The sequence below is a fragment of the Dendrobium catenatum genome, unplaced genomic scaffold, assembly GCF_001605985.2.
Source record: "Dendrobium catenatum unplaced genomic scaffold, ASM160598v2 fragScaff_scaffold_1034, whole genome shotgun sequence".
In the NCBI taxonomy this organism is placed as follows: Eukaryota; Viridiplantae; Streptophyta; class Magnoliopsida; order Asparagales; family Orchidaceae; genus Dendrobium; species Dendrobium catenatum.
The window spans coordinates 201,432-224,194 of record NW_021319496.1 but is presented as its reverse complement, the minus strand read 5'-3'; the positions used below and the strand labels follow the sequence as shown (position 1 = coordinate 224,194).

The 22,763-nt window shown below is 31.1% G+C and overlaps 1 pseudogene; it reads left to right on the top strand.

Moving 5' to 3' along the window:
* Positions 1 to 658: 658 nt before the first annotated feature.
* Positions 659 to 1,537, top strand: LOC110115987 (annotated as a pseudogene).
* The last annotated feature ends 21,226 nt before the right edge of the window (positions 1,538 to 22,763 follow it).

The window sequence follows — 22,763 nt, the reverse complement described above, 5'->3', positions numbered from 1 at the left end:
GAGGCAGACCTAAGAAGACTTGGTTAGAAAATATTAGGATTGACCTTTCTTTATTAGATTTAAATGAGAATTTGACCTTTAATAGGATACAATGGAGAAAAAGGATTCATGTAGCCGACCCCAGGTAGTGGGATAATGGCTTGATGTTGTTGTTGTTGTTGTTAGATATTTTGGATATTCTTTTTTGTTTGTGAGCACTAATATTATATGTAAAATTTACACTGCTCAAGGTACTCGAAACTCAAGATTGGGTACAATATAATGTCAAGTAAAAGATTTTGTACTTTTATTTTTTACTTTATATTTCTTGAGTCTAGCCACATAAAATTGTATGTAATTGGGTGACCATGCCCACACACACAAGGGGAGTGTGAGAAAAAATAAAAAGTTAAAATTTTTTGTACTAATCATAGTATACAACTTATAATCATACTATATGATTTATTATACAGAGAATGTGTTCAATGGAGAATTGAATAATTAATTTATCTTAACTAAATTATGATCTAAAAATCCTAGTTTCTAGATAATTTAGGTAAGATATTCAATAAACAAATGCATAGAGCAATAAAGCTGGGCTGGCCTTCCTCGAACATAAAACCCCGAGACTTGACCCTTTAGCTCCCTCCTTCCTCTCTTACCCTTCCATTGCAAAGAAATGTCTTCTACTTCATGTCTTCATGTTGTCCTTATTTTGGTTCTCTCCTTACTCCTGACTACAGCCATGGACACAGCACTAAGGAAAGCCATTAATGTTCCCTTCTAGAAGAACTATGTGCCAATCTAGGTCGGCGATCACATCAAATACTTTAATGGATTAAATGAGATCCAGCTATACTTGGACAAGTAATCATGAACTGGCTTCCAATCTTGAGGGTCCTACCACTTTAGCCACTTCAATATGAAGATAAAAATTTTTCCTGGTGTCTCCGCTGGAACTGTCACTGCTTTCTATGATACAGAACATTATATGATAGAATTTGAGTTACTGGGGAATAGAATAGGGTTACTTTATATACCACTGACAAATGTGTTCACTAGAGGAAGGGGAGATAGGGAGCAAATGATCTATCTATGGTTTGATCCCACCAAGAATTACCACTCCAACTCAGTTCTTTAGAACCTGCACCATATTATGTTCTTCATGGATGATGTAATCATCCGGGTATTCAATAATAGCAAGGACATTTTCATTTGATAGCCATACAATCAGCCATTGAAACTCTACTCATGCCTATGGAATGTGAATGACTGGGAAACTCACGATGGCCTCGAGAAGATGAACTGGGCCAAAGCTCCCTTCATCACCACCTTCTGTGACTTCCACATCGATGGATGCAAGGATTCAACAAATGAAACATTTTATGCCCCTCAAGTCTGGCGATGGTGGGATAAAAATAGGTTTCATAACCTCTATGTCGAGTAGTATAACCGGCTCCCTTGGGTAAAATAGAGATATATAATCAATAATTATTGCACCGATCATAATAAATACCAGAGGATGCCTGTTGAGTTCCAAAGAGATTGTTATGTATAAAATTTTGATCTGAATGAGAAACATGGTTGAGGCTTTTTATTTAAAATAGCTAAGAGATTCATATCTTTCTGTCCGACTATTTCTACTTAAAAAAGTATTCAAAATTTGAATTTTGAACTAATGGTACAATATGATGTTATTCATACTATTTAAAAACTTAAAATCTTACTTAAATTAACAGCCATAATTAGTCAATAAAATTATAGTTTGATTAATGATAGCTAAATGTATTGTACGATGTTGATTGTACCGTATGATTGGTAGGAAAGAAGTTTGGTCATCCCAATGTTCAAACTAAACAAAACCAATTTTTTAAATTAATCATACTATACTATATTCGCATGGTATTGAGTGAATTACTAAAAATGAACTAACTGTACTATACAATGAAAGCAATATGGGTTGATTGACAAAGATGATTTCCAATCATCGTAGGAATCAACCTGTACGAACAGATAGAAAATAAATAAATCATACTCGATGATCTTAAGATAATATTGTATGATGTGTTTAAAATGTTGAACAGTTCATTTGAATGACTATTTGCATCCTACTTGATAGGTCTATTTTTTTAACTGATCATACTATACAAATTCTGATCATAATGTATGAACATAAATGACCAACTTGAATTTGTAGGGTTTCTTGAAACCTTATACTTAAGCAATATTTGAAAAATCTCTTAAAAGATAGAGAGGATTGTGTGACTACTGAAGGAACTCCAGAAGAGGTACTTTTGAGAGAAAATTAGTTTTTAAGAGGAAGGTGAAAGTGAGGTTGAGCATGAGGGAGAAGTAGTGTGAGGGGATAAATGGGTTGCTCCGAGGTAGCAAAACCTTTGCTCATCATTTGGCCTTGGTCAGTTCTTGAAGGCTCTTTGGGAGAGAGGCTTTGATGTCAAGTCCTTGAGGTACTCTGCCTTATCCATGAGGGAGAAAAAAATTGGAAGTACTTTGCCTTCTCCGGGAGGGAGAAAAAGATTGGAGGTACACTGCCTTCTCCTAGAAGGAGAAAAAGCTTTGTGTAATATGCCTACTCCAAGAGGGAGAAAAATTTACAATATTTTTTTCTATCGCTTGATTGGTGACATAACTTTTGGAAAGACAATTTAAGGTATGCTACCATCACTGGGATGGTGACATATCTTCTGGCACTTTACAACATCAGTTTTAGTGAATGTGAATCTATAAGGGCTTCTCTGCCTTATTGTGGGAGCAAAAGAAGTGTTATTTATTGTTAATGCAATATCCATAGAAGACAACTTCAGGGAGTGGACGTAGGTAAGGGTTGTCCGACCTTCTTTAAAAATTTATGGCGTGCTTTTTCCATTTTTGCATTTTTATTTTCCTGAAATTTCAGTCTTTAAAAGTTGAGTTTATTTGTTTTAATCTGATCCATTAAGTGCACTAACTTTAAACCTATTTGCAACTAGAATATTTCCATGTGTTAAAAATTAAAAAAAAAAGTTTTATCATACAAATTTTTATATAAATTGCTTCAACATGTTTTTTTGAATCTATCTGAATTAAGTTGCCTAAGTTGTTTTGTGGCTAAAAAAAAATAGTATTCCTGTGTAGGGGCTTTTAAAATTACCTATTTATCCCCCCTCCTTGTGCCCATTGAGCTAGTTTAGTGAGGTTTAACAACCTTCTCAAAATTACAAAAATTACTAAAAATTGTAAACTGAATGATTAATTAAAATAGATTTTAATATTTTTTAAAAATTTTATAAAAAAGAACAAAAATGTAGGATACAAGTATGTCTAAATATGCACTTATTTTACCAGTATAATTAAATTGTAATGCACATGTTACTTCCTCAATTGTGGTGCAAAAAAATTAATTGTGGGGGCAGGCAGATGCAAATAGTATGAGATTATATATCACATACCGAGTTTGAAATAAACTTTAATTTTTTTATATTAAATTAATATAAGCCCTCTAAAAAACTTATATATTTGAATCAAGTAATAAAGCAATAAAGTATAGTGTTAAACCCATGAGAAACTATTATTTATAGTTAAAATTTAACTGTTACTGCTACTTCAAATGCATGACTTGTCCTTCTCAAGATAAAAAGGATGTTTTTGATTTTTTATCACTGAAAGAAAAACCTACAAATAAAGTTGATAATTATTAAAATAAGGTATTTTAGAGTAGTAAATGTACATAATATGACTTTTCTAATGGGACTTTTAATTATAAATATAGATCTAAGCCTATGTATCCCTAGATCTCTATTCAATTTGTAAGGAAGAAAAGAAAGGTTTATGGCCTTCATATAATTTTTATATCTCAATAAAACCTAAAATATTTAAAAATTCTATGTCTAGGCATGCCAATATTGCATTTCAATACACCAAATATTCTAGTATTCCTCAATCGATGCTATACATCAAACTATGCTTTTACTACACACATGGCCATTTATGCTATAAATGAAGAATGTGAGATATTGAAATCATCAATACATTCATTAAAGTACAAGAGTCAATATTAGTATATATTTTGCTTACTATATCATTAACCCAAAATTAGAGAATTAACTAGACTTGGAGAAAATAACTAGCATACTCAACTTAACTTTATTCATTAGAAGAAAATATATAAGAGAAGTAATCATAAAATTGTCACCATGACGGATCAAATGATTTTCTCCACACTCCTTCCACCAATAAAAGATTTGATAACACAAACATGTTAATATCCCTAATATAAAATATATATTGCACTTATTTAGCCTCCCTTAGACTTTACTCTAAAGGAGTTGTTAAAGAAATACACTTATAAATACAAGTATTCACTTAAGCAATAGAACTCTTAAAAAAAATTGAAAAAATATTTATAGTAAGTATATGGACGAGTTTATGTGTCGCGACACTTGAATAGGTGGCGCCTCAACGGTTAAAAATGAACCCGCTCCTCAGAAATATAAAGTTAGCATCAATGTGGTGTTGATTAACTTGGCATGTTCAGTTAATGATTAAAATGACACATATTTTCTCTTAGTCAGTGTGGCTCCTTATGTTTGTAACTGCTCCATTTTGATTCTTTAAAAGTTTGATCTCTATGACACTTGAATGGGAATCCAACCCTAAGGTGTGGAAAGATACGACACTATAAAATTCATTTTCCAAAGACACTTGATGGTGTAGTCTTAAATTATGGTGCATCTTTGTTGTATAATACCATGGAATTAGGTATGGTACAATTTTAGCGCTTATAAATAGAGAAGACAGGTGCTGCAATGTAAGAAACTAGTACTACAACATGATTGAACTCAACGATATGGAATGATGTAAGCGCGCTTTGTACTACTGCTTAACACTTATAATTTTTGCAATTTATGAATATTTTTTACACAAACAAAACTAAAATAATATTTTTTTCTTATGAAATTTAAATGTAATAAACAATACAAAATTTACACTTAAAATTTTTTATTTAAAAAAGATATCTTCTCTAAATTGGAGATAAGAGAGCATGTTTTTATCAGGGAATCAGAGCTTCTTCATTCTTGTTATAGTTGGAAATAGTATAAATATTATCAAGAATAATAGCCTTCTCCTCAACTTTGAGGATGTTATAAAAAATATTACCAAGATATGTTTGTTCCACCATCTTAACACTTGCTTAAGATGCTTTAGTTTTAAAGATAAAATTGTCAAAGCATTACAAGAATTTAAGCAAAATAAAAGGGCCATCCATCTATTTTTAACAACATCTTTGAAATTAGAAGATTGAAGCCACATATCTTGAAAATGAAAAGAGTTATAACCATTAGTGTTGAGAAAATTAATTTTAGCTAGCAAAGGAGAGTGATCAAAACCAGTCCTACTAAGGTGCTCTGTAGAAGTATTAAAGAAAAGAACCAACAAATCATTGTTAAATAAAATTTTAACTAATCATTTTGAAAATTTACCATTAGAACCAATAAAATTAGGACCAATAAAGACAATATCAAATAAGCCACAATCAAGCATAATATTATTGAAATTATAAATAGCAGCCAAACCTCCTAATTTATATTAAGAAAAGAGGATATAATGTTAAAATCTCCACCCATAAACCACAAGCTCGTATAAAGATTGCCAAAATCCTAATACTTCTTCCATAAAGTTAATCTCCTAGTTTTGGAACATTTAACATAAATAATAGGACCCATAAAATAAATGTTAAAAATGGAAAAGTTATAATGCACAGCTTGCTTAGAATCCTTAATAATAGAAAGTTTTAATGCATCACTCCAGAATAACCAGATCTTCCTATAACTATTAGCATGGGAAAAATCAAACCCCAATTGCCTTGGATAAATTAAAGGTTTTGATGCATACATCATAGGTTGAAGAACTATTAAAAAAGATAATTTATGAATACCACATAAATCACGTAAATAACAACTAGTATACAATTCACCGATGCCTCCAATGTTCCAAATAATAGAACTAATCATAATAAAAGAATTTTAAAAAAAGCTTGAGATCTAGTAACTCTTATAGGAAAAGAAGGGTTCGTCTTTTTTCTTTTTATTTTTGTTGGTAATCTACTTGAAATCATCAAAAGACATCATTAACAACATTAGAAATAATTAAATTTAAGTGAACATTATCTTATGGTTCCTTAGGCTAGCTAATTTTGCCCTTCCTCCAAATTCAAAATAGGATTAGAAGAGGGAGAACAATCCTCTACCACATTAAAAGGTCTACAATCACATGAAGGATCTTAGGGAATAGTAATAATATGAACTTGGTTATAACATCCATGCTAGTCGAGAAATTATCACAAATTAGAGAGCTAACATTTTGTGAAGAAATATAATCCATATTATAATTTTTATTAGAGAGGTTAGATAAAATAATATCACTACAAAAAATTTGATGTTTTATCATCGAATAATAGCATAAGTTTTAAAATAGCTATAATAAGGAGGTATAAACAACAGTTTTAACCGTCATTAAAATCTTACTTATTTTTTCCCATTTTCTTTCCCTAATCACCTACTCCACATTCGACACTGCTAGGTTTGCCTCTCGAACATGAGAGGAAGGAAGTGAAAGGATGGCAAAGATTCAACTCTATTTAGTGGAAAACAGCATGCTAGTTGGGCTACAATTGAGCTCATGTGAAGGGGAGGACTGTCATGTAATTCCCACCATTTCCACTAGTCTTCCTTTTTAGTTGTAAGATTTCTCTACCATGGTCAAGGTCACTCAATTTTAGCTTTACTCTTTCTTCTTTCTCTATTTTATTTTCTACTTTTTTTTATAAGTTTCTTCTTTGTTATCTACTAGGGTAAGCTAAAATGACTGGTTTAATATGAAGGTTGATCTTCTCTTAGGGTTTTTATTTAGGATCCAAGGTAGGTTCCCACTAGTTTATTCATTTCTATTTTTTTTAGTTGCCCATTTTTATTAGCAATTCGGTGGATCTATGCAGCTGGAGGATGGTCACTTGCTCTGCAGATGGATTTTTTCTGCTCTATAAGTTTTAGTTGTTCTATTAATTCATTTGTTCTCATAGCAGTAGGGAAATTTGTTGCCTCTTTGAATTTGAAGCATGTAGGTCCTTTGGTTTGAACATTTTTTGCAAATGTAGGGTATATTGCTTTGCTTCAGGGTAATCTATTTAATTTTTCTGAATGATTCATTTATATATATATATTTCTTATTTATAAATGATTTTCTTCTGTTTAGTCTTTTTTTTTATTATCTGCTAACTCATTTGATTTTTTTGATACTAAAACAGTGGTTAGCCTTTTACAAGTTCAAGTTAGGTTTAATTTTTATTATCCCAATAATTTAGTTTTAAGGCTAACATGTTACCTGTAACCTTGGTTAAGTTTTATGCTATAAGAATTCTTCTGATCTCTTTGTCAACAACTCCACAATAATGAAGGGAACATTTTTCAAATCCATGCAAATGCATTTCAATGTCACCACCTAATTTTTGCTACAGTTTGCAATTCTAGCGTTACAGGAAACTTCATTTTGCATAAATCTTTTTAACAAGACAAAAATCATTTTAGGGTATATAATATTCTTTATCATTAGTTGTGAGCTCTTGCCTAAATAATTAAAATACATTGAAACTTGATACTTTTCTCCTTTATTTGAATGATGGAATCAAAGTGGATATCAACCAATGAAAATACATTAATCCTATTTCTCTCTTTTTACATTATGTATGGCGAAAGATTGGATATCTTCATTGAAGCTATTTGTTTAAGGTTTGTTAACTTAATTTGTATTTATTCTTTCTAATTTATTTTTTCTAGAATCACTAACTGGTGTATTACAACTTTTGTAATCATATGGGGATATATTACACCACAGAGTTTGACCAATGAAGACTTCATTCTCAAAGTTGATGTTTATCAGTTCATTGATTTCGTACATACTGTATTTTCTAATTACCAATAGTATGCATATGCACTAAGTTCACATGACTTTGTTTAAGCAAAAAAATAGTTAATCCAATATGTTCATAACCATTAGTTAAATGATCATAAGGTTTCTATTGTTTGCTCTGATATTGATTGCAGGTGTGTACTTCCATCAAATGCTACCACTAATTTGATCTTCAACTCAGCAAACTACATTCCAAGTATTTGTGCGTAAGGCCCTTTAAAAGCTCCTTTTATTTGGGAAGCAAGAAAATCATTGTGGAGTCTTATGTGCATTGGTTGTTTGGTGTAATTGCAGTTGATGCTTCATTTGATTTCCAATGTGGTTGATAATGAACATTCTTCTTAATGTTATTGATTGTTTATGTGAAAAATATATTCTTGATTAATGAAATAATGCTTTGAACATTGTAACTTGTGAGTTAAGTTGTAATGTTGTTGTTCAGATATATTAGCATTTGTTATAATTCTTTAAGATTTATTTGCTTTTTTGGGTATTCAATATATGAGATTCATGATGAATTCATGATGATTTCTTAAGCGAAGGCATCAAGATGAAGATTAGTGTGAAACTGTTCTCTTCCAACTCAGCAAAGCTTACAACTAGTTAAATTATCAGTTGTTGGGGTTCACCAGCTGATTTGGCTTCAATTAAGTTATTCAACATTATGTAAATTATTAATTCAATGAAAGTTATTGGTAGTGTTGGTAAAATCAGGAGCAAGCATAATTAGTTACCTAAGATTTTTTGTCTCAGCCAGTTAGTTTATTTAGTTTTTACGGATTCTTGCTTTCAAATACCATCTCCCTTCACTATTCTTATTCTCCATATTTATTTTAAATGAAACGGTGGGATCCTCTAGTGGAGCATGCAAATTAAAAGAATTGTCAACGTCTTTACCTATCTGAATAGGCAAGTAGCTTATATATCTCTAGGTTGACAATCCTGAAAAAATAAGATGTTAAATATAATGGATATTACTCATGAATGAAAAGGGAATTTTAAAGACAATGACACTACTAGGAAAAACCACACCATAAAAGTTGCATATTAACTTAGGCTTCGTTTGGGACGGCTTTTTTATTGCTTCCTAAAACGGAGTTTTAGTACAAAAATAAAAAAATTTGCACTAAAACTCCGTTTTAGAAAGCAATAAAAAAGCCGTCCCAAACGAAGCCTTAGTTTCCTTTGCTTTCTCTCCTTTTATGATTGGCATGTTTATCACGTTTTCTTTCTCCAGTAAAACTTTGTGGTTGTCGTTCTTAGGAGCTTTTGTTTAAAACTTTGCACCAGAGTTAATAAAACATATCTCATAGCTTTTCTATTTAATTGAAATTTCATAACTTTATTGCAGCTTTCTATTAGTTCTTTCTTTTTAAATCAAATGAGATAACTTTATTACAACGGGGTTTGTAGGTGCACATATAGGAGTTCTACAACTTAATTGCAGAAGAGCAAGTGCTAAAGTACTTGTAGATTTATATGTTGTTAATATTCACAAAATTTATATTTGTATAATATTTTATTGACATTTGTAATTTGATCATTAAATTTTATTTTTTGGCATTATAAATTTTTTAACCTATTCTATTTCTTACCGATTTTAACAACTGCTAAAAGTTCTGCTAAAGCCTTCCAACAATAGCACTCGTAAAACTACTGCTAAAACCTTTGCATCGAATGCAAATACAACAGATTTGCAGCCATTTCTAAGCCGCTGCAAATAAATTAGTATGTTTTTAAACTGCTGCAATAGGTCTTGAAAAGTGCTCCGAAAGCCTAAATTATTAATAGTGTATATTAAAAATAAATATTGATATTCGATCAAATATTTATTCACGTGAAATACTAAAAATTACATGAAATGGATTAAAGAGAATTTTAAAAATCAACATTGTGTCCTTGCTAACAAAATATTCATGACTATGTCCCTGAACATGCGAATAACATTGCTATCCCACATCCTAATTTTATGTACATGGAACAATCTCATGATTCAAAAATTTTAATGTCAACTCCTCTAGAAATAGAGATAGGTGAAATATTATATCTTCAATCAATTTTATGAAACCATTTCAATTTTATTGTATCCCTAGAATTATTTTTTTTCCTTCAAAATTTTCGCATAAATTTTTTTTGCCTCTTATATATACTGTTTTACTACATTGAATATTTTAGCAGGTAACAAACCTAAAATCTTATGCTGATGATAAAGGCCAATTTTAGCAAATTAAAAATTCAACACTTATTTAGCTTATATTATGAGATTATGATCACATGGGTGGTTGTTAAAGTCAGCGCGTTTTACAGCTTTAATAACACTACAATATCGGCCAGTGTGATTATTATTTAATTAATCACACCAAATCGCTTATTAAGGGGATTTAATTGTTGTAGTTTTGTGAGATTTAAAATAGTTTAATAATTTTTTGTAATTAAAGATTGGTTATTAAGCTTAAGTGGTTTCTTCCAGCTAAAGATTCGTTTTATTTCAGCTTATTTATTTTTAATTGATTTGATTCACCGAAATTCTGACGAACACGCATTAGCTTGTCCCATGTGCAAAGCAGGCTTTAAGGTTGGATGTCGATCCCATTATCCAAGCTGGAAAGGTCCCACCACATAGGCATGTGTAATTGGTACCAATAATGTTTTGAGACGATTTTATATCTTTTAGAAAAGGGAATTTTTTTTTAAGGATATTCTAACATTTTGATTTATCGTAATCTCTTTTAAATTATATCAATTAATTAATCTATATTATTAATATAAATTTCATATATTTTATACAAAAATGACTTAAAATTTTATTTTCTTAGAATTATTATGAATATAATTTTTTTGGTTTCAATTAAATATTTGGATGTGAATTTTACAGAGGAATTCAATGTATGGATTATTGGTTCATAAAAAAATGATAAAATCAAATACTTTATATAAAAGGCAACTTTCCAAACTTTAATAGAATTTTAATTTTAAACTATTTTCCCCAATATATTGAATGATGGACTATTGCTAAAATTTTATAAAATATTTGGGATACTTTCAAAACATTGAGCCACAACTGCCAAAATCTTATAAAACTTTTAATGTATAAGCATTCAACCAAATGTGCGGAACTATTTTACATAGCATCTCTCTTATAATAATTAGTTTCTTAAAGTTTAAAATAGAAAATATCTAAGGATTTTAATTTACTTTGTCGCATACATTAAGTTTCATGTGCTTCATAATCTCACTAAAATAAATTTATAATAGATATAATTAAATTTTTTTTTTGTTAATATCTTCTTGCAAATCATGTGAATGAGATATAATATGAATCGTTTGGTTTAAAGTAAGGAATAAAATGATAAATTAATTATGTAGTTTCTAATGATTACTATGGATAAATTATATTGAATTTCTAAAAAAAATGAAGAAGACATTTAAAAATATAAATTCTCTTAAATATGATTCATATTTAAGGAATATAATCGAGTAAATAATAATCCTAACGAGTTATGCACTTTTCCATTGTGCATACAGATAGAAATTATTTTTAAAATTTTTTTAAGGCGTCATCATTAATTATTCATTTTAAATGTTTACACAATTTAAGTTTCTTCATAAGGCTATTGTTATGACTTTGTATATTAGGAAATCATGACTTGATACATCATAAGAAAATCTATGTGATCAAGAACAAAACTTAATATATATTTGAATTGGAAGCATCCAAAATTAAATCCAAGAGAATATGAAAGTTGATTTCAGAAAAAAAAAAGTTAAATTGAATATTCCTATAAGATGAATACAGCAATACCAAAATTGATTGACTACTACAAATAATCCTAAATCAAGCACTTTAGGGGGTGGTTTAAAATTTAGAAAATTAATTGAACAATGAAATGATCTTTCATTTTTTGCATGCTTGTAAATAAAAAAGTGCATCTCATTAAGAGGAATCCAATGAATTTAAGAACACTCAATTATGAAGTTATCAAGTCTATAAATACTAAAAAAATCTATAATCAAAAGGATTATTATTTATTCCAGATAAAGTGTTTTGAGATTTTGCTAGATTTACTAAAATGCCACTATAAAATTTATAAATAACCCCTTATTTTTTATATGATAGGGAGCTAGCTTGATAGCTTGGAATCTAAAAGATTTTAATGGCCTTCACAATATTTGACACTAAAGATCACTGCCAACAACCACCAGTGCGTAATCAACATTTCTCATCCACAGTCATTTGACCACCATCACTCAACCATCATAGTTTATTTACTATTTTCTAACTGTCAGATCCCAACTATTATTGTCCATCATTATTATTATCCAACTATCATCATCTGACTAATACCTTTCTTTTTCTAATGCCCCACTGACATCATCAAAATGATGTAGTCATTTATTAACATTTTTTCAATACTCTCGACTACCATAGAGAATCGAGTAAGTGTTCTAAGCATTGTAATCCCATACTTACCAATTGAGGGAAAAGGTAAGCCTTTGTATTCTTTATTTACCCAGTTGATCTTTTCTTGTGAGCCATTTTGCATGATTTTTTCCTTGCAAGGATTTTCATATAAAAACTCTAGTGTTCATTGATTCTTCTCTTTGATCTATTTGTGCAAGATCTTTATGTAAGCTAGGATATTAGAAAATACCATAGCAACACGAGTTTTCTAGCTTAAAATAATTTTGAGTCATGTATGAGAATGTTTCTCAATATACGTTTGGTCCTTGAATGTTGGATATGATTCTTAAAATTATAAATGGCACTAGTATTGTCATAAAGGGTTGAAATTGTGCCTACAGGTAATTCTAAATAAAAAACTTGCTTCTTCAACCAAAGAACTTGGGCCACACAACTCTTTAAAGAAATATGCTCAGCTTCAGTAGTGAAAAGTGCAACAGAGTTTTGCTTTTTACTGGACCACGAGACTAAAGACTCTCCTATGAATTGACAAGTCCCAGAAGTGCACTTTCTATCCGCCTTACATCTTGTAAAATCAGAATCAAAATATCCAATAATCTCAAAAGAAGTCTTATGCCTAGGATACTAGATTCCTAAGTTTTGGGCCCCTAAGATATATCTAAGAATTCTCTTAACTATGTCAAGTGGGATTCTTTAGGATCAGCTTGAAATTTAGTACAGAGATAAACATTAAATATTACATCAGGAAGACTAACAATCAGGAAAAGTAAAGATCCAATCATCCCTCTCTACTTTTTTTGATCAACTAATTTTTCATTTGGGTCCTTGTCCAACTGAACACTGGAGGTCATGGGAGTATTAATTAGCTTAGCTTTATCATTTCATATTTCTTCATGTTGTCATTTTTATACTTTGATTGATTTAGAAAGATTCCATCATCCAATTATCTTATGCTAATTACCAAAAAGTAGGACAACACTTCCATCATATTCATCTCAAATTCTCTACTCATTATTTTAGAAATATCATCACATAGCCTTTTATCAGAAGATCTAAAAAGTATATCATCGACATAGATCAGAATAATGATTAATTCATCTCCTACATTCCTCATAAAAAGGGTTGAGACTACGCTCCCCTTAAAAAACTCTCTCTTTTGTAAGAATGTGCTAAGTCTCTCATAATAATCTCTAGATGCCTTCTTTAATCCATATAAGGCCTTTTTAATTTAAAAACATGATTTAGAAATTGGAAACTCTTAAAACCTGGGGGTTGCTCTACAAACACATCCTCTATTATTATCCCATTTAAAAAGTCACTCATAATGTCCATTCAAAAAAGCTTAAATCCCTTATATTAGGTAAAGGCTAGTAGCACTCTAACAGCTTCAAATCTAGCTACAGGGGCAAAGGTCTCCTTAAAATAATCCCTTCTATTTGGTTGTAACCCTTTGCCACTAATCTTGCCTTATTTCTAACCACCACATCAGAATTATTCATTTTATTCTTAAAGACCCATTTTGTTCTAACTATACTTTGTCCCTTTAGTTTTTCAACAAGCTCCCAAATATCATTTCTAACAAATTGGTTTAATTCCTCTTATATGGATAAGATCCAAAACTCAACAGAAAGGGCTTAATTGTTGTTGGTAGATTCATTCATTGAGATAAAGGCAGAGCGGTTCACTTCTTTCATAAGTTAATTCCTAGTCCTAACACGTTCAGAAGGGTCTCCTATGATTAGTTCTTTAGGATGACTTGAAGAAAATCTCTAATCTCTAGGCAATATTTGTGTAGGTTCAACCCTTTCTTCCAGATTTACATTTTTTACTCCTTAGGTAATCTCACGTACTCCAATATTTTGGGACTCTAACCTCTTCTCCAAAATTTTAACTCCTGTCGTAATCTCTCCAACTTCATCTTCATCCTCAACTTTAGACTTCTTAGGATCAGATTTATCAAGCACTATATGAGTAGTCTCCTCCACCACCAATGTCCTCTTATTAAACACCCTAAAAGATTTCACCACACATGAATATCCTAAGAACACTCCTTCATTAGATTTTGGGTCAAATTTTCCTAAGTATGACTTCCCATTATTAAGAATAAAAACCTTACAGCTAAAGATATGGAGGTGGGAAAGGTTTGGTGTTCTACCCTTAAGGATCTCATAGGGTGTCTTATCAAGTTTTCCTTTAACATTCACCCTATTTAACACAAAGCAAGCTGTGTTTACCGCTTTAACCTAAAAGTACTTTAGAAGTGAATATTTAGTAAGCATGGCTCTAGCGGCTTCAACTATGGTCTGGTTCTTCCTTTCAGCTACCTCGTTTTACTAAGGGGTCCTAGGAACTGAGAAGTTGTGACTAATCCCCTTATCCTCATAGAAGTCTCCAAATTTTTCATTTTCAAACTCTCCCCCATAGTCACTATGAATGGTCAAAATATCACTACCTAGCTTATTCTTAATCCAAGTGAAAAAGGTTCTAAACTCATTAAAAGACTCATTCTTATGTGGCAGAAATCTAATCCATATAAATCTCGAGTAGTCATCGACAATCACAAAACCATACACTTTCCCTCCTAAGCTGGCAGTGCTAATGGGTCCAAATAAATCCATATGAAGGACTTCTAAAGGTCTAGAGGTTTTAATATCCTTACTGGAGTAAAAAGAGGATTAGACTTGCTTTTCTAGTTGGCATGCATTACAAAGGTGGTCTTTAGAGAATTTAAGCTTGCGGAGAATGTTGTTGTTAATGTTGACTCTTTGGATCATAATGCTCTTCTTGCAATCATGAATGTGAATGAGTCTATTCAAGTTAATACTAATGTTATTTCTCCTATTTCAAAAGAGAATGCTGTGTCATTGGTTAATAATTCTTCATTGAATGATTCATCTGCTTTTCATGAGAAGTAGGGTGAGGTTAATTGTGGGGCTATGGGGGTTGGTGGTCCTATTAATGCTCTAAATGGGGATTTTGTTGGCTCTATTTCTACACAGTCAAAATTTACTTTTTCGATAGATGAGTTTCCACCTTTGCATCCTATTAAGGTTGGGGAAGTATATTTACTTCTTAGGTACAATAGAGGAGTAATGAATAAATGTATTATCAAATAGACTGATGTCTAATCACTAAGTTATTGAATTGTCAAGTTATTAGTTTGCTTAGCAGATGAATTATTTAATTGAGGAGTAAACAAGATTTCTATTTTATTTTTTTCATTACACGTTGTTGATTCCTTCAATAAAATCCTTTCTTTAAATTAACTATTAGGGCAATTTCATCTTTTTGGGAACTTGCAGTGATCAATGCTGTTATTTATTTTGTTATTGTTGAAGTTGATTTGGATGGTAATTAGTATGATGAAATCCAATGGTTATGAGGTTAGTCATGAACTTGTAAGTATCTGGTGATTTTGTTAAGAAGCAATAAAAAAGTCATCCTAAACTTGACATGGCGTAGGCGTATGACAGTATGGGATGGCCAACATTGAATCAAATTCTCCACTGGTATGGCTTCCCATCTACATTTTCTAAGTTACTAATGGAATGTGTGGTAAATGCAAGATTTCCTATTGTCCTAAATTGAAAGTACATGAAGTGGATTGATGCTCATTGTGGATTCAGGCATGGTTTCCCTCTCTCACCATACATATTCATTATGTGTTCTCAATTGTTATCTTGTGCTATTGAGCAAAGGGGTCAGACTTTGGGCATTCAAGTTTCTCCTAGAGATCCAAGGATCCCGCATCTTTTATATGTAGATGATGTATTACTTTTCTCTCGGGCTACCACTCCCATGGCACTGCTGTTAAATTGCATTGTGAAGGATTTTTGTAGTTGGATGGGTCAAAGGGTAAATGTTAACAAGTCACAGATTTTCTTTGGTAAGATTGTTAAGAGATCTTACAAGAAAAAGTTGGCTAGAATCCTTGGTTTCAAGGTGGTTATGGAATTGCATTACTTGGTAATTAAGATCTCCTTGCAAAGGTTGGGTGTTGCTGATTTTCAGGAACTGTTAAGCCATGTTACTGATAGGCTTAATGTTTGGGGGAAGAAATCAATCTCTTTAGGAGGTAAAATTACACTTATCAAAACCTCTTTGCTTTCATTGTCGAACTTTACAATAACTCATTCTCTGGATCCTAAGAGAGTGATTCAGGAGGAGGAGAAATTATGTAGCAGGTTTATTTGGTATAAACAAGATGGGAAGCAGGGATTGAATTATGTTCTTGGGAGGAAATATGTAATCCTAGGAATGCTGGTGGCTTGGGTGCTTTGTCTTTCACATCCAAATCTAGAACTCTTCGGGCAAGATTAGCCTGGAACTATATCCATAAACTAGACTCTTTACTACACCGAACGATTAAGACTAAGTTTAGTAATAATGTTTTAAATGACAATTGTTTGAAATTCTCTTCTAGTGTTTGGAAAATTTTAAAGGATGGAGGTCAATATTTGAAACCTATTGTTAGATAGACAGTGTGAAGAGGAGATAAAATTCAGGTTCTAAGTGCTATTTGGTTGTTGGATAGATGTCTCAATGATTTGCTAACCTTTATTGACTGTGGTGCTTTGGAAAATTTGAAAGTTCAGCAGTTTATTTCTGATACAGGGGAGTGGGATGAAGGCAAACTACTCAATTTTTTCCATGAAGACCTTGACAGCCTTATCAGGAATGTGCAATTGCATGGTCAGCGGGAGGATCAGATGGAGACAATATGTACGTTTTTGTGTAAATCCATTTCTGCAATGTCTTATGATAATGTGATGAAAGGGAGAGGTGTTAGTGATGATGATGGTTTTTATAGTTGGCTTAAGAGTTTTAAGCTTAACTATAATGTGGAAATTTTTTGGTGGCGACTTAGTAAATTTGCTATTCCCACAAATCATTTTCTTAAGTTCTGAAGACTTGTAGTTGATGATCTTTGCGCTAGAGGATGCCAGGAGATGGAAAACTATGATCACATTATTGTTCACTGTAAGTATCTTCAAGAAGTTGTTAATAAAATTCGTGAATGGGGGTTTGTTATTCCCATATTCCAATCTTTGGATGGCTATTTAGAAGAGCTGAGAAGGAGTTAAGGCCATAATTCTCGGATGGCTAGAATCTATTGTGTTGCTATGTTTTTGAACTGGAAAAACCGAAATATAGTGAAGCATGGTAAGGTAGCTATGCCTGTTTCTTCAGTGGCTGCTAATGTGCTTTCTCTAACCGTTTTGAAGTCTTCTCCATATCTAGTTAACTAGGGTGCTAATCTCCCAAGGGAGTTCTATAATACTTGGCGCCCTCCACCACTAGATTGGATCAAGATCAATGTGGATGCATCATTGTTGAGCTCAAATAGAGGTGGTATTGGTGGTATCTTCAGAGACCATAAGGGTAGACTTCTTCTTGCTTTTGGAAGGAATAATATCCATTAGGACATTGCTCAGTTAGAGATGGAAGTGATTGTGGATATTAGAGATTTTATACAAAGTTGGATACTTTAAAGTGAAGGTATTATCATTGAAAGTGATAATACTAATGTGATTACATTCTTACAAGATTCTTTGAAGAAAGTTGATTGGCACTTGGATAATTGGTCGGCCAAAGATCTTTACTTCTTGAATGACTTTAATAAGGTCATTTTTCATATTAAACCTAAGCTATTAATTCTTGAATAGGTTGTTAAACCTAAGCTATTGTCCTAAGGCTAATCAAGAGGGTGGTGAATTGATAATTTATAAAATATCTTGGATTTTATATATATATAATTGATTGGAATTTTGTAACAAGTTAATTAAACTTTTTAAAAGAACTTTTCAACCACAACAAATAACTTGCGGAAAATAAAATTTGGAAATTAAAAAGACCCAAAAATTTATAGTGGTTTAGTCAAACACGACCTACATCCACTCCATGAAGACTCCCTCTTTAGGTATTACACTTTTACCAAAATGTCTATCCTTTTGCCTCCACAGCAAGGTAGAGAAGCCTTTACAAAACCTCTTTTCCACCAATCCTTGGTGCGACAGAGAACTTTTATCTATTCACGCCCTCCAAGTGTCGAGAAAGAACCATCATCTGTTCACATCCTCCAAGTGTCGGTAGAGAACTGTCATCTTTTCACACTTTCCAAGTCTCGGCAGAGAACCATCATCCTTTCACACTCTCAAAGCGTTGGCGAATAGGGACCCCATAATTTCATACCGTGTATGGATTACATACAATGATGATATCATCCGATACGATCAGTTACAAAAATTTTCAAGTTGGTCAGTACGAAGATTTGGGATGAAAAGGGACCTCAAAATTTTGTACTCTAGAAGCCATGTACGAAATGTAATAGTACAGTACGATCCATACTTAGACAAAATATTTTTGAGTGAAAAGGATCCAGTCCATTTTGTACTATAAAAGACATATACAAATTGTGTTTGTATTGTATAATTAATACTTAGAAAAATTTTTATTTTTGTTTGTTTAACTGCTCGTCGGGGTAAATAACTGATGAGATCATCTCGTACGAATGGATATCATACAGTACGATAAGTTTTTTTTTTTATTAAATTAGATTTTTAAACTCTTCCAAGGTGTGTATGCTCAGTAACTCAATAACAATCATACTCTCTTAGACTTAATAAAATTAAGAATTTAAATTTCAATTACTAAAAACTCTAAACTGATCTTGATTTAAAGTCTTCAACAATTCAGAGTATGATTTCCATAAAATGTTAGTACACATAAGATCAAAATAATTCTTTTAAAATATGTTAGGAAAAATAATAATCAAAGCAATAATATTTGGAATCATCGAAAACATACAAGTTGCAAGAATATGAACATTCAAGAACAAAGTTGCAACTATCTCAACAATCTCTCTCTTTTTTATGATGGCAAAATAATTATTATTTTAATAAAATTGATTACCTTAAATATCTCCTTAACTCCTCCTAAATGAATAAACTTGTGAATAAAAGGGAATTCCTTCAAGAATAAGTCAATTTTTTTTTAATTGACAAAGCGCAAAAGCAAAACACAAAACAACAAACACAACCAACATTAATAAACTAAACAATCAAACACAAATAATATTTCTCCCCTGTTGAATTTAGTAATTAGGTTGTTAAGCCTAAGTGAGTGTCCCAAGGCTACTAAGAGGGGGGGGCTTTCCATTTGATTTCTAAGCAAAGTGCAAGCTTCAAAAATTTTAAGGTATCTCATGCTGATTTTAATTTGAAGCCTTGTAGTCTGGAGTTCTTTCCCTGAAATGTTAGTATACACAAGAGCAAATACAATTCTTCCAAAATTGTTAGGAGATAACTACACATTTGAACAATAATGTTTGAAATCATCAAAACTTTATAAGTTGCCAAAAATGTAATGCATGCAAATAGCAACTATCTTAACATCCCCCTTTTGATAGCAACAAAAAGAAAGAAGAAGGGAAAGTTGAAATGAAAGAAGTCATATGAGAAAACTTAATAATTGATCTTGAAAGAGATTAAACTATAATTGCAATAACAAGATTAATATCCATTAGATAAAAATAAAGATTCAAAACATTTAAATTAAAGTATAGCATAGACAAGAATCAAGGTCATGAAATATTCTAGACAATTAGATAAGGAGAATTATTGCAAAAGTGATGAAATGAAGATTAGTTAAATTTAATTTTTAATATAAAACATAATTGAAGATTAGATTGATTTGAATTTGAAGATTAAATGATAGGGGAAAGAACATATTTAATTGGTGATTTATGCATCTTTTCAAATATATATGTAGCACACTTTGTGCATCTTTTTGTATTTAGGCTAATTTTGTGCCTCTTTTCAATTTGCGAACTATTGCACATTTTTTCAATTTTTTTTACACTTGTACATTTCTTTTTGATACACCTTTTTTTTAATTGATCTTTCAAAAATCAGTAATCTAAAAAATTCAAATTTTTAATTACAAAGATAATTATATTGAGAAGAGAAATAAAAAATAATAAGACATCTAAATTACAATAATAATATTTAAATTATATTTTCCTAAGAAGAATATAAAATTTATAGCCTTAACTTGATCTAGTTATGAGTTAACTTAAGTTTTTGAAAAAAAATTAGATTTCATAATGAAATTAATTTTTTTATTGCAATTTATTTTATAATTTTTTTTAGATCAATTAAGACATGATTAACATATAAGCAAACATACAATTCACATAACAAATATAAGCAACTAATCATAATAAGACATTTTTATTGATATATATTTAAAGATAAAAAACATCGAAGCATAATTGATATCAAATCATAGTAGCAAAAACAACATAATAACAACAACATAAAATCTAAATAGGAACAAGTACACAAATCACTGATCAAACATAAGTACACAAACCACTAAAATCATCACTAAGTTCATTACATCTCAAAAGACTAGCAAAGAAAACATAAAAGAAGTACATCTAAAACCCTGAGGAGCCCTGGTATGGAGGAGAGTGGTTGATGATAGAAAAATAGCTATTCATTATAGCTATATTAGTATTCATGAATTCAAACTATCCTTGAATCCAACCTATGTCTTATTGGTACTGTGCTTCTTGCTAGTTAAAGTGAGTTTGAATTTGATCAAAATGTTGATCAAATTGACTTTCTAATCAGTCAAAGCGTTGGATCATCTCCTAAAAGTCAGATCCTTAAGCAGGTGCAGGAGCAGGTGTTGGTGCTCCCCCTTCTTCCTCATTATCCTCAATTGAATTATAATTTTTCCAAACAAGTGCTCAAAATGAAGCATCGATGAAGTCGATTGGTAATTCAAGTGGACTCTCAGGATGAATAATATTATACTTCTTTTCTAAAACATAAGTGACTAGATATCCTAAAGCAATATTCTTCTTCCTCTTATGAGATGCATGCCCAATTTCAGAAAGGTTATGAATGTAATCAAGAATGATTTGGGCACCATCTATTAGTTGTTTAGTCATGATATGATAGGTAACAGTGGATAGAAGAGGAGTATTATTTATTTGATCACTAGCCTCAGGAATGATTGAAGTTCTAAGGACATGTTTAATAATCCCTATATTTTGATGTAAGGTATAGACCCTAGGCAAATGACCTATTTGAGTAACCCCTCTTAGAACTTTGTTAATTTCAGACCAATCAAAATCAAATTTGGAGGTCAATGTGTATGCTCTAATTCCTTGAGTTCATAAATATAGAAAGATTCCTAGATCTTCCTTCATGATTTCTACACATTTCTTTGGAACATATGATCTTATCCTATTCTCATCCTCACTAAAAGTCATTTTTGCCAAGAAGTTGTGAATGGTTTCTTTATTATAGGCATGGATTAAAGTGAGAATGAAGGCAAATTGGGTTTAGACAAAAAGAGGCATTACTTAAAAGTGGATATCTTCTTGGAGTAAGAGTCTAGAAGGAGTGAATTTAGCAGAGACTAACCTAAAGTAAGAATCCTCATTTGCTCTAGATAGAAAGTTTTTGCCTCCACTCCTAAAAGATAATCCCTTAGTGACTCTACCACGCTTGCTAGAACTGGCCATTTCTTAAGATGAGAAGGATTAGAATAGGCTATTGAAGTGAATGAAAATGAATTCTAAAGCCCTCCTATTTAAAGAAAAATGACCATTCGTATGTATGAAAAAGGTTTTGTGCAGTACGATAGTCAGTTCATAGATGAGAAAAATAATTTCATACGTACAAATGAATATGTTCAAAATAAAACAACTTTTCATAATCATTCAAGTTATGAAGCGTCCTTTTATATAGGCTTTTTGACGAGACAATCATATAGATGAACAGGTGTTCGCCCGAGATGAACAATTATTTAAGATCATTTGAAAGACAGTTAAGTTCATCCCCCACATCGAATGACACTTGGTTTGTATGTATGAAATATAATTGCATACGTACAATCAATTATGATAATTGATTTTGCCCTGATAACTATCTAGGTGCGTACAAATGAATGAATATAAACCATCCTGGATTATATAAATATCGTACAGTATGATATGTATTGGAAAAACAAAACATTACACATTCAATCCAAAATAACAATTTATATGCTACAGAATTCATATGGGACAAAAATAATTTCATACAGTACGAACATAACACTTAGAAAATTTAGCACGAATGATCAAAAATAGAAATTTTGATAAGTGGTGCAACACACAAAACATTAAAAAACAAAAACAAAACCAAATGCTTAAAAACACTCATACAAACAAAAATATTGAAAACCAAAACAAAAAATACTCAATGAGAAATATCAAGTTTGTAGAAACGTTTATTTAAGCATTAAGATTGATCACACTTAGCCTTTTTCTTAATGTGCTAAAAGTATCAAAGGCTATTAGTTTTGTAAAAATATATGCAAGTTAATTTTCTGTTGAAAT